Below are 13,359 nucleotides of genomic sequence, written 5' to 3'. Positions count from 1 at the left end.
ATTGCCAAGTCCGCCTTCATCCAATTAGTTGAGAGGAGCGAATTTGGGGGGATGCCTAGTGAGGACCCTCATTCTCATATGGAAACCTTTTGCGACTATTGTGATGCAATCTCTCAAACGGGCGTGACTCAAGACCAAATTAGATGGGTCTTATTTCCTTTTTCCTTAATCGGCACCGCGAAGCAATGGTTGAAAGTCCTTGATAAGGCCACCCTCGGAATAGATTCTTGGAAGAAGTTTGCTCTAGCTTTCTACAAAAAATTCTACCCACCGGAAAAGACTAACATGCTAAGAGCTCAAATTACGGGTTTTAAGCAAATGGATGAAGAGTGTTTGTATGAAGCTTGGGAGCGGTTTAAGGGAATTTGTCGCTCATGTCCTCACCATGGACTTAGCGAATGGTTTTTGGTACAACAATTTTGGAATGGTTTATATGAAGATTCTAGGAACATTCTCAATATGGGATCAAATGGAATGTTCACCGAAGTTGATGACAATCAAACATGGAACAAGATTGAGGAAATGGCGGTCCATAACTCACAATATAGTAGACCTCGCAAGGCTACTAGAGGAGGAAAGCATGAAGTGGACTCCGTTACTCAATTGGGTGCTCAACTTAGTGCTCACATTGACACAATCAACTTGAAGTTTGAACAAGCTATGGCTAGACTTGAGGAAAACTCAAAATCATCAAAGCATCATATTAATGCCATGACGGCATCCTCATCAATCCCAAGTGAGATATGTGAGAATTGTGGAACTTTGGGACATGACCAAGGTGAATGTAGGGGAACAAATGAACAAGTGAATGCTTTCCAAGCATACAAGAGTGGTACCCCTTATTCCAACTTTTACAATGAAAACACCAAATTCCATCCAAATCTCTTATACAAAAGCCAAAATGTTCAAAACCCTCAAACAACATACACTCCACCACCCATGAGAAACCAAAATCAAAGACCCTTTTACAATCAAAACCAAGGTTACCAAAATCAAAATCCATACAATCACCAAAATGACCAAGGCTTTGATGTCCAAAAAGCGGTCCTCCAAATGCAAAAGAATCAACAAGAATTTTTCACTCAAATGCAAAAATATAGCCAAGCGAAGGAAACCACCATCAACAACATTCTAGCTCATACCAAGATGTTGGAAACACAATTGACTCAACTAGCATCTTCAAGCTCACAAAGACAAAAGGGGCAATTACCACCTCAAAGTAATCCCCCTAGACATGAAACGGTTAGTGCCATTCACTTGAAAAGTGGTACAAGGTATGAAGCACCGAAAAAGCAAGTTGAGGATGAAGTTGTGGAAGCTAGTGAAAAGGAAGAAATTGTGCAAAACTCCAAAGATGGAGAATCATCAAAAGAAGAAAGTTCGAAGAAAAATGAAGACAAGGCCAAGGAGAAGGAGCCCATTGTGATTAGACTTCCTTTTCCAAGTCGTCAAGCCAAGCCCAAATTTGATGATCAACTTGGAAAGTTCATGGAAATTGTGAAGAATTTGGAAGTCTCAATTCCTTTCACGGAATTAATCAATCACGTGCCGGCCTATGCGAAATACATGAAAGATATCCTCACAAAGAAGAAGTCGATCCGGAAGCTTGAGACTATCGCCTTCACTAAGGTGAGTAGTGCAATACTTCAAGGGAGTTCACCTCCAAAGTTAAAGGATCCGGAAGCTTCTCAATACCGTGTACCATTGGCGACACAACGATCAACAAAGCCTTATGTGATCTAGGGGCTAGTGTGAGTGTCATGCCGTACTCGGTGAGTAAAAGGTTGGGGATGGGAGAGCTTAAATGCACCAATATCACACTCCAAATGACCGATAGATCGACGAAGACACCATTAGGGATATGGGAAGATGTCCCCGTGCGAATTGGGAAGTTTTTCATCCCGGTGGACTTTGTCATTGTTGATATGGAGGAAGATTCCAACATTCCAATCATCCTAGGAAGACCTTTCCTACACACCACGGGTGCGGTGATTGATGTTAAACATGGTGAGCTCACTCTAGAAGTGGGAGATGAAAGCATAACTTTTAATCTTGACAAGATTATGAGAGCTCCTCGTTTGCATGAACCATGTTTCATGATTGATCATTATAGCCGAAAGGATGAAAGGAAGAAATCGGAACTCTAATGGAAGAAGAAAATTGAAGATGCTCCATTCAAAGAGCAAGTGAATTGTGACAAGGAGAGCTTGCAAAGCTCATCAAAATAAATCAAGGAAGAAGAGGATGGCCTCATTGGCCAAGAGAAGAAATTGGGAGAGTTGTCTCCATCTAAGCAAGAGATTTTCAATGATCAACTTAATGAAGTTTGTGGTCTTTGGGACGACGAATTTGAAGGGATTTTTAATCCCTACATTGGTAATGCCATCGATCAAGACCAACAACAAAGGCCAAGGTCTATTGAAGACCTCTACCATGATAATGAATAAGCCTTTGATTACTTCTTCAAGGTGTTGAGCAACATCAACAACACCTTGGACATGCCCCCTTGACATCTCATCAAGAATGAGAGTTTGGTGGAGTCCTCCCTAAACCACCACTTGTAAATATTTCTAACTCCTTAACTTACATTTCAATTCTTGTATTGCATTTTTGTCATCTTTGGATTTTTATTTACTTTGATCAAAATAATTGTCATGTTTGAGAGAAGTGAGGGAGGGACTAACAATTTCAATTGATGTGTAGTGCTTTTAGCTTAGTGTGGGGATGACAATTGCCTAGGCTATCCATGCCTAGTAGTGCCCCCACAATGAAGAACACAAGACTTGAAGAAAGAATGGAAGAATGGTAAGGGAAATGCATTGTGCACGGATGGAACTGAATCCGTGTACACAGGGGAAGAATCCGAGCGGATTCCATAGAATCCGCCCGTCTTCAGTAATCCGAGCGTCATCGCTGAAAAATCCGCCCGTCCCGAATCGAGTGAATTTTGAAAATTTCTCGATCGGATCGAATCCGGCGCCCCGAGCAAGAATCCGCCCGTCTTGAAAGAAAGACGTTCGTCTTTGCAGCTGAGGAAAACAAGCAAAATTTTCTGGACTGAAATCCGTCCGTCTTCAGACAAATCCACCCGTCCCGTGTCAAGCAAATCCGAGCGTCTTCATCAGAATCCGCCCGTCTTTAGGTGAGTTTTGTAAAGCCCATAAAGAGCAGAATCCGCACGGATTAGGCAGAATCCGCACGGATTGCCCCTGCAGATTCGAAAATTTCGGTCTCTTTAAAACCCCTCCCACCTTCCTTCATTCATTCATTCATTCATAAACACTACCCACAACATCAAAACCCTCATCCTCTCCATCACAAAAACAAAAACCCTCAACAACATTCACCAAAATCAAATCAAACCATCCTTCTAACAACAAATCAATCACTCCTTCTTCAATAAAAATCAAAACCAAGCACAAAATCTTCAACCTTTGAGTCGATTTTTGATTTCATAAAGGCGAAGCCTTTCACCTTCAAATCGATTTGGGTATACTACAAATTGAAGATTTTTCATTCTTTTCCTGGTTAGTTCATCAATGGCAAGGACTAAGGGAGCAACAAAGGCACCAAAGGCTAAGGCACTCTCACAAAGGCAAAAGGCTCTTCAAACAAAGAAAGCATTGGCTATGGTGGTAGCAACACCAAACTTGGAAGTGCAACAACAACAACAACCTTCTATGGGAGCAACAACACCTTCTACTCCGGAAATTGATCAACTTTTGCATTATTCGGAGGTAACTTTTATTTCCGATACCCATAGAAATACCTTTGTCAAGTTTGCTATGAAGTCATTACAATCCACCAAATTTATATGTGAAGATACCTTAGAAAAATTGGGTGTTCTTGAGCAAACTAGAGCCTTTTTCAATGCCATGGGGTTGAAGAAATTGTTTGAAACAAAGGAATTGACATACCCCTCCCTTACCTTGGAATTTTTGAGTTCCTTGAAAGTCACCAAAGTTGAGAATAGGGAGAATCTCGAGTTTCGTCTAGCTAATGTTAGTAGACGCATTACCTTTAGGGAATTGAGTGAAATTTTGGGTCTTAGTGATGAACCGCGTTATTTTAAGAATTATGGAAAGTATGACCCCGAACCTCTTTGGGAGGCAATCTTCGGGAAGAAATTTGAGGATTTTCATGCAAGTCGTGCTCTTTTGGTCCACCATCCGGGCATAAGAGTATGGCACAAGGTCGTGGAAAACACCATAATTGCAAGGAAAGATACCAACCATTTCACCAAACTTGATTTTATTCTCCTTGAATCGGCTTTGAACATTGGAAGAGTACACACCAAGCCTTACAATTCTTTTAGGCTCTTGGTAGATAGATGGCTCAACATTGATTGTGGGAAGAAGGGCACAACCGTTATTGTCAATGGCGGCCTAGTCACTATCCTAGCTAAGCACTTTGATCCTAACTTCAATAAGGATAACAAGTACAAAGCAAAGGAAGGTGGTCATCTTGTTGATATGCATACTATGATACACAAGTTCAAGTGGGTTGCCTATAACCCCCTTGACACTAAGTATGGATGGCTCACTAGTGAAGCTAGATCGTTCACCTTGCCTTCAAAGATTTGTCGTCTAAGCATCCACCGGACCAATTATCTACTTCCCCTTTCTAAAGAGGCCGAGTATATTATTCAACAACAAAAGGGTGATCTTGAAACTCCCTCCTCTTCCATTGTCATACCACCTTACCCATTTGAGTATGAAGAGTTCAATAGGAAGGAGTTGAAGCTAGAAAAGATTATGTGACTCTTCTCATGCAAGCAATGCACAAGCAAGCCTTTGAAGATCGGAAAAATGCTTACTTGGCTCAATATCCACCCCTCCTACACTTAGCTAGGCAAGGACTACTTGATCCATCTTGTCCTTTGCCTAGTTGGGCGGATAGAGAAGTCCTATTTCCGGGTGCATCTAGGGTCGTTTTGGGTGACAATGAGGTTGTTGGTAATGATGAAGAAGTTGATGATAACATTGATGAAGAAGCAAGTGAAGGAGAAAAGGATGGTGAAGATGATGATGAGCAAGATGAGGAAGAAAGTGAAGAAGCAAATGACAAGGGAAGTGGCAATGTGGCCACTTCTAATGAGGAAAGTGATGGTGATAGCATGATGGAAGATTAGCAAGCCTTGGAGACTCCTACCCTCTCATAGTTTGTCTATTTCTCTCTTTGTCTTAATTATAATTTTGATCATTGTTGGAGTAGTCCTAGCACCATAGAGGACTCACACCTCGGTACCATTGAGGTGTTCTCATTTTCAAAATCCAAAATGACAAATTAGTTTCATGCATAGCATAGTGTGTGCATGAACTACACCCATCCTTGGACATTAGCAATAGTGTCTCACTCGGTTTGGGGAAGTTAATGCATACACAACGGGAGGTAATCTAAATTATCCTCTCCGTCATAACAAAAACCATGCATCATGTAGTGAAGCGTAGTATAGATTGCATTTAGTATAGAAATCATGCATCATCTTTGCATAATTTCCATCATTTTGGTCATTGAGGACAATGCCCATATTAGTGTGGGGATGGGAATTCTAACATTTAACTCTTATTCAAAAATCCAAAAAAATTGAAAAATTTCAAAAATCATAAAAACTTGAAAATTGAAAACCCAAAAACATGTTTATTTCCTTTTGTAGTCTTGTATATATTGTCTTGTATATATTGTGTTTGTTCTATCCTTGTTCACATTGATTGACTACGCCACATCCGAGACATGAGGATATTGAAGACCGCATGGTATGATCTTTTCAATCTCCTTTTTCCTCTTTATGTTAATGACTATGTGGCTTTATTTTGATTGATGCGGTATAACAATGTGAACTTAAGACTTGCATTTAGTTTATATGTCATATTAGTTGATAGAATCACTTGCATTAGGATGTTTATATTAGTTGCATCATGGCATGTAGTTGCATGTTAGAAATGTTTTGAAAAATGCCTATTTAGGAACTTTGACAAGAGCAACTAAGCCATTACAAATACTTGTTCAACTTAAGACTTTGCCTACTAGAATGGTTGTAAAACACCCTAGATAGTGTCATACTAGTGTCTTTTGACCCATGATCCAAGGCCTAGTCAAGGGTTTGCATGTGAGTCACCTATCCAACCCCGTGATGCGATGTGGACTTGGTTAACTTGTCTAGGTAACCTTGTTTGACCTTGTGGTAAGGCAACCCAAAAATATTTTCTATCAATAAGCTTGAAGTGCTCATTTCAAAGAAATTTTGTCATGTGGAAGTAATGTAATGCCAAGGAAACCTCAAATGTTATGAATTGTTGAAAGTTGAGAAATTTAAGTTGTTTTGATGGAGGCGTACCACTTCGATGTGCTTTGGTGCGGGATCCATTGAATTGGGCCCCCATACGGTTGTGAATTCGGCCGCCCAGAGACAGAGTGACTATCACCCCGAAAAGCTATTGTCTAGAGGTTAACCGGTTGCCTAATAAGCGATTGGCGAAAGCAAAAGACACTAGCCCGGAAGGGACAAACGCCATCTTAAATTTTTGAAATGTGAAAGTGAAATGAGGACAATTTTGAATACTAGTCATATCCACTCGTTGTGAATAAAGATTTGAGCATTTCATTCCCAAAAAGTCTTTTGTCAAGCCACTTGGTCGAGTTTGGGACGATCCATGACCTTTACTTTTGTAGAGAATTCGAGACTTGTCATGTCATATGCTACTAGCATCATAGGGATCATCATTCCACCACCATCCGATCGCTCTTGACGAAAGCATTTGGAAATTGAGGACGAAGTAGTCTAGTTTAACACCATTTGGAGGTGATTTAGTGCCATCCTCTTAGACTTAGTAATTTGTTGAGCTAGTATTTGTGAAGGATTACATGCTCTTAAATTTGTTCCTCTTTAGTGCCTCCGCCACTTGATGAGGGAGTGGCTATTCTTTTTGTAGATGCATCCATTATGTGTTTTTGTGTGCTTAAAGTTTGGATGTGTCGCCATTTTGGCAAGACCCACCTTGCCTTGCAAGAAGGCATCCTACCTCATGGTTGTCTTGTTGTGAGTTGAAGGGGCGGAGTGAGACCCGCTAATTGTCTCATATCAGCTATATTATTAGGATAGGTTAGTATTGGTCCTAGTCTTTGTCACCTCTCTACTCGGGACGAGCAAAGGTTCGGTTTGGGGATATTTGATGTGACCATAATTAGCGCATATTTAGCCCCCGAATTAGCCTTGTTCCCATGCTTTTTAGTGCATATTTGGGTCATTTCTTATCTTTAGTTCTTTGTTTTGCATATTCTTTGAGATTTTGATCCCTTGGTAGGAAAGGAGTAAGAATCTTGCATTTTCATGGCAAAACGAGACTAAATTGATCGAATTCAATGACCAAGCATCAAGGAGAGACAAGATTAGAAGGCCTTTGTACATATTATAGTAGAAGAGCAATGTTGAGAAAGGATCCTTGAGTCCCCAAGGAAATCCCCAAGGAATTTATGAAGAAAAGGGAAGAAAAGAAGAAGATATGTTCTTTGAGTGACAATCCGAGCGGATTGTCACCAATCCCGTCAAATCCTTGTTTGCACAATCCGTGCGGCTTTGTTTGAATCCGCTCGGATTCCACCTCCACAATCCGACCGGATTCCCTTGAATCCGCTCGGATTCCAACGCCAAATTCCGCCAGTCCCGACCTTATTCCGCCTTGGGATTCGGCTCCGCACGAATTGTCTTCTCCAAGCTACGAAGAAAGAAGCCCTTCTCTCGAAAAATACCGGCTCCTCCTTGCTCAATCTAAAAAGTGTAATTACTAGTTTAGCCCTTAGTTAACCCTAATGCATCCTCCCTAATTTCCACTATAAATACCCCATTAGTCTAATTAGAGGAGCATGTTCTTCTTATCAATAATTAGTGTAGTTAATATCAATCAAATCTCTCTTTAATATTGTAATCAAGTATTAATCAAGTTTTAATCCAAGTTTTAGTTCTTTAATCTCTCTTTTGTTCATCCTTTATTTTGGGTAATTGAAGATTATTTGGGTTATTGTTGGGAGATTGACAACCTCTCAATCAAGCATTCAAGTACTTCTTTTATCTTTGCTTTATTATTGGAATCATTAGTAGGTATAATCTCTTAATCCCTTTTTAATTATTGTTAATTACTTTCATTTATTCATCATGTTTCATATTGTTGGTATGATTGACAACCTTGCTAGCATGATCAACATGATAATGAGTGAGTAGTCTCTTAGCTAGGGTTAAATGGGTGATTAGGGAAAACCAACATGGGGAATGATTCATGCTTAAATTAATATGCTTTCATGTTTTATTTGCTTGCTTGTTTTGATCTCAACTCATGCACATGTTATATTTGATGAAATGCTAAGCCTATGAATCCTTGCATTTACTATCATCTTCTATCTTTTCAATGAGACTTGTAAGACATAACCCAACTCGAGTCTCATTAGACCATGCATGTTGTTGAGTAGGGAAGATTAAGTCGACTTGTAGTTGTTGTACAATCTAATCGATTCGTCTCCGGGACCCAAACTTTCCTAGGATTGTAAGATATAACCCAACTCAATCCATCACAACAATAATTGCTTGCTTATAATTTGAGAACATGTTTGTATGATCAATTCCCATGATTCCCCTATGATCCCATGACACCCTAGTGCTTTTAATCAATTGTTTACACCCCTTTAATTCATCTTGCTTGTTTATTTTCATTGCTATTTTAGTTTAGTGACCTTCTACATCAACCCAATTTGTGACACCCCTTAGACATCACTAGTTTCAATAGAAATCTCATTTCAATACCCGTCCCATGGGATCCGACCTTTACTTGCCTCTTTACTAATTGTAGAGTTGTTTGTGAAGTTATAAATTGTGTTTTGATTCGACCGTGACCCAACGACCACATCTTAATTTGTGAACACGAAACGGGATCGCATCAGCTATTTGAGACTCCAGCTCAACGAGTTGAGCTTCCATACGTCTATCACACTCTCGCCTTTTGGATGCAAGTGTCTCCAACAAAGATTTCAGCTCCGCAATCTCTTCTTTCCGTATATCAGGAGGATCTTGTTGTTGCGGTGGCCAGACAAACATAGGCTCTTGGTAGTCTCGTTGATAGGGTAGATGTGGCGGCACAACTACAGAAGAATGGCTAACTCGTCCCCAGAGCTTGAACTCGTAGACCGCGTCATTTTCTGCCATACAAAAAACTGCATTGTGCTCAGCAGCCCCACATCTCTCGCAGTAAATCACCTGTTGCGCCATATAATGGGACATAGGTGATGGGTCAAAGGTACTCAAGCCTTCCCTTTGACGATCTTTCACCTAGAACTGTCTAGGTAGTACCTGTAAGGCCTATCAAAAAAGCACTAAAGAAAAAGATTAGAACTGCCTCAAGGAATAAATTCCTTGAGGCTAAAAACAGATAAAATAAAACAAGTAAATAAATAGTTGCCTCCCCGGCAACGGCGCCAAAATTTGATACGGTCGTTATGTACCAAAAATAAATACCTAAATACTACTAACAGAAGTCAGCGGTAAGTAGGGTCGATCTCCACAGGGAGGCGGTCACTATCTACTTATCTATTCGGTCTGTCTATGTCACAAGTTGGGGGTTTTGAGTTGTTTGACTAAACTAAATAAGATAAAGCAAGAGAAATAGAAATGAGAGAAATTAACAAGCAAGAGAAGGGAACTAGGATTTCGGGTCATCAATGAACGTTAGTTAATTGCGGGTAAGGTCACAGATTAGTTGTTGTGCCGGTCTAAGGGGCAATGAATATCCCCTTTCGGTCTCAATTCGCCCTAAAATGCTATTAACTTAACTTTCGCCCTCACTAAAGCATCATATTGTTCACTGCGGGTCTCACCCCTTCTAACCTTTCGGTCCAGGTTAAGGTTTACCAATATTAAAAGGCTAATTGCTTCGAATCAACTAGCAGGATACAGTTAAAGCAACGATTAACAACATAGACCTAACTACAACGACAAATCTAATAACCTAATTAGCAATTAACAGCGGTCTATTGAATCACCTAACCCTAGCAGAGGAATTTAGCTAGACATAGAATAAAGAAGAACAAGAATAAAGGAAGTAAGAACAATAAACATTAAATAAATTAAGGAGAAAAGGGAGAGAAAGAGTTACAGTAATAAATCCGGAAAGAGAGGAAACAAAGCACAGTAGAAAATTATCGTCTGATATTGTATGGTAAAATCCGAGAGGAGAAGCCCCCGTAAACATGACGTCCTCACTTCCTATTTATAAGAAAATAAGATTTATTTGACCTAATGACGGAATAAAACTAAAAAGACCAAGCCCATAAGAGAATCCACTCGATCGAGTGATTTAAAACCACTCGATTGAGTAAACTAAAGCTTAAACCACTCGATCGAGTAGAAAATCTACTCGATCGAGTAAATCCTAAAATGCAACTACTCGATCGAGTAGTATCAACATAATTGTACTCGATCGAGTAGTTTCCAGCAACAATTTCCTGCTTAGCGCACTGAACTTCAAACGGCTGCCATTTCTTCGTTACTTGGGAAAACAGGGCGATTCTGGTGGCGTTGGAAAGCTAAGAGAACAAGCTTTCATCTCCAATTGGAATCACCTGAATATCAGTTGCGCGAGATATGGCTCTTCAAAGTAGGCACTAGCAATTTGAAGGTCTTCCTTTACTCGCCTAGCTATCTTTCTTCTTTGCGCATCTCAAAATAGTTACATTCTCGCTCCAAATTCACTCTTTCTCCAAATGCATGCTAAACGGACGGTAAAAGGCTTGATTTCACTACTTTCTGGTCATTCCTGCAAATAAGACAAAACAAACCAAAGTAACATATTCGGGGCATTTCGTAGCATAAACTACGATAAAAGCATGAAAATACGTGCATGAAAAGGCCTAAAAAGACTATATAAAATGCATGTATCACTCGATACTCATAAAACCAGTATCCCTAATCACATGTTACTATCTACCAAAAGTCAAACAATAACATCTATCATGCTCACATAATATTCAACTTATCAGTCATGTACTATCCGCATGCTTTAACTTTATAACTTTTCGTAACACGAAACATCCTTATACATAACAAATCCTATTCCCATGTTACTAATACAACGATATTACAACTCCACTTAATCACCTAAACATATTCTTAATCACGAAATTAATATTCTCATGCAATTGCAACTCCATCTTTTCCAATCAATTCATCCATTTCATCCACATTCTTCATCCAACATGTGCATATGAACAACAGTAGCAAATATATAACTTTATTATATAACTTTACGCAAACAAAATCATGTATAATCCTATCACATCCCCTAATCACATGTTACTAGTATAGCCACATTATAAATTCTCCCTTTCATCACATAACATGCTCTTAATCATAGATCATATTCTTATGCAGTTATTACTTCATATTTTTCCACCACATCCTCCATTCAATCACATCTCATCCATCCATCATATTCATATAAATATTAGTAAACACATAGCGATCCCAAGACACCCCATAGTGACCGGTTTAAAGTTGTAGGGTGAGTTCGCAACTTTAGGATGTCTCCTAAGTCTTTGCATTAGCTCCTAACAACTCCTACCCGAGGTCATTTTAATTTGACTCTCTATATTAATTGGGCTCATTAGTTATAGGTTCCAAAATCGTTGCTCTGATACCACTTTGTAACACCCCTATACACCAAGGTGCCTTGTCAAGACCACCTAATGCATGAAAGTGCTACCATTTCGGTTACCCGAGGAAATGTATATCAAATTGACCATAAAAGAACATACTTTAGATAATTAAGTTTAAAGATTACCAAATCGTACCCATAATAATCGATCACACGTGTTGCCCTACCGCGTTCACTATTTCTAAATACAAACACTCGATAAACATTCAATTTTGATTACACCTCTCTCATGATTCATGACGTTACCTCTTCTCATTAACTTATTCAACTCAAGACTTTTTAAGGCTAACCTTTCTCCCTAGTGCTCTCAAATTTTCAAACTTAACGATTATATACAATTCCACATCCTTAACTCTTAATTTAAGTCTTTTAAACGTACCAACATTTGTAGATCACAAAATAACATTTCCTCAAATACAAAACACTACTACTAGTTTAAAGGTCTATTCCTCAAAAGCACATTAGTCAACCATCTTACATGTCCAGATCTCTCGGTTCCTCCGCTCTAGTTGCCAACAATTATTCATACACAGCCCGTTTCCATGCAATATTCCTTTACTCACAATGATTACATCACTACTTAACCAAACCCAATTTAACCTTTAATAATTCATTCAAAGTTCAAACCAATATCATTCTCATTCCTCACATGACTTTTTCTCCCTCACGACATCATACACGTACCTACCTACACGGCTGAAATCTGCATCAATGGAACAACTTACCATAAACCCATGTTTTTCACTCATAACTCTCAAGATACCATATTCACTCATCACACATTATTAACACTTTCTCTTTATCCTCCTAAGCTCATCAACTCACTTTCGTTTTACATTTCCTTAACCGCAACCACGTGTGTCCACACGTCTTATCCACCAAAACCATACAACCTGACGTGAGTGTGTCGTTGTACACCCAATCAAAACACATTTATAATACTCAACAAACAACTAGTTAGCGGTAAGTCGAGGTCGATCCATGGGACGGTGTGCTTTGGTTTCTAAGTCTTTCTATCTCAATTTATGCTAGTTCACAATTTGTTGGGTTTGTAGTTGTGTTTTAAACTAATGAAAACGATAAAGTAAAACAAACAATAAATCAAATAAAGGTGTAAACAAGTATTAAAGGGGACTAGGATATCATGGGGTCATAGGGGATTCATGAGATTTGATCATGCAAACATGTTTACCAAGTTGCAAGCAATTAATGTTGTAAAGGAACCGAGTTAGTTTATATCTTACGGTTCTTAGGAAGAGTTGAGTCCCGGAGCCAAATCGATTAGATTGTACAACACCTACAAGTCGACTTACTTTCCTCCTAATCATTTCTATGCATGGTCTAACAAGACTCGAGTTGGTTTATGTCTTACAAGTCAAGTTGAATTGATAAGAGATGGGTAAAAATGCAAGGATTCATAGGCTTAGCATTTCATCAAACATAACATGTGCATAGGTTAACAATACAACAAACAAGCAATTTAATTATGTGAACATATTAGAATAAGCATGAATCATTCCTTATGTTTGTTTCCCCTAATTACCCACTAATCCTAGTTAAGTAACTACTCACTCATTATCATGTTCAACATGCTAATAAGGTTGTCAATCATATTAACAAAGCAAAACATGATGAATAAATGAAAGTGATTAACAATAATTAA

The 13,359-nt window shown here is 39.0% G+C and overlaps 1 non-coding gene across 1 annotated transcript; it reads right to left on the bottom strand.

Annotated features, from left to right (window-relative positions):
- Positions 1-285: 285 nt before the first annotated feature.
- On the bottom strand, positions 286-392 carry LOC141636939 (small nucleolar RNA R71). The gene has a single exon (XR_012541504.1). It is a non-coding gene; the product is annotated as a small nucleolar RNA R71 (small nucleolar RNA).
- Positions 393-13,359: the final 12,967 nt, after the last annotated feature.

This window comes from Silene latifolia, chromosome Y (assembly GCF_048544455.1).
Source record: "Silene latifolia isolate original U9 population chromosome Y, ASM4854445v1, whole genome shotgun sequence".
Taxonomy (NCBI): domain Eukaryota; kingdom Viridiplantae; phylum Streptophyta; class Magnoliopsida; order Caryophyllales; family Caryophyllaceae; genus Silene; species Silene latifolia.
Note: the sequence above shows the minus strand (reverse complement) of the source record. Positions and strands in the feature narration are given on the sequence as shown.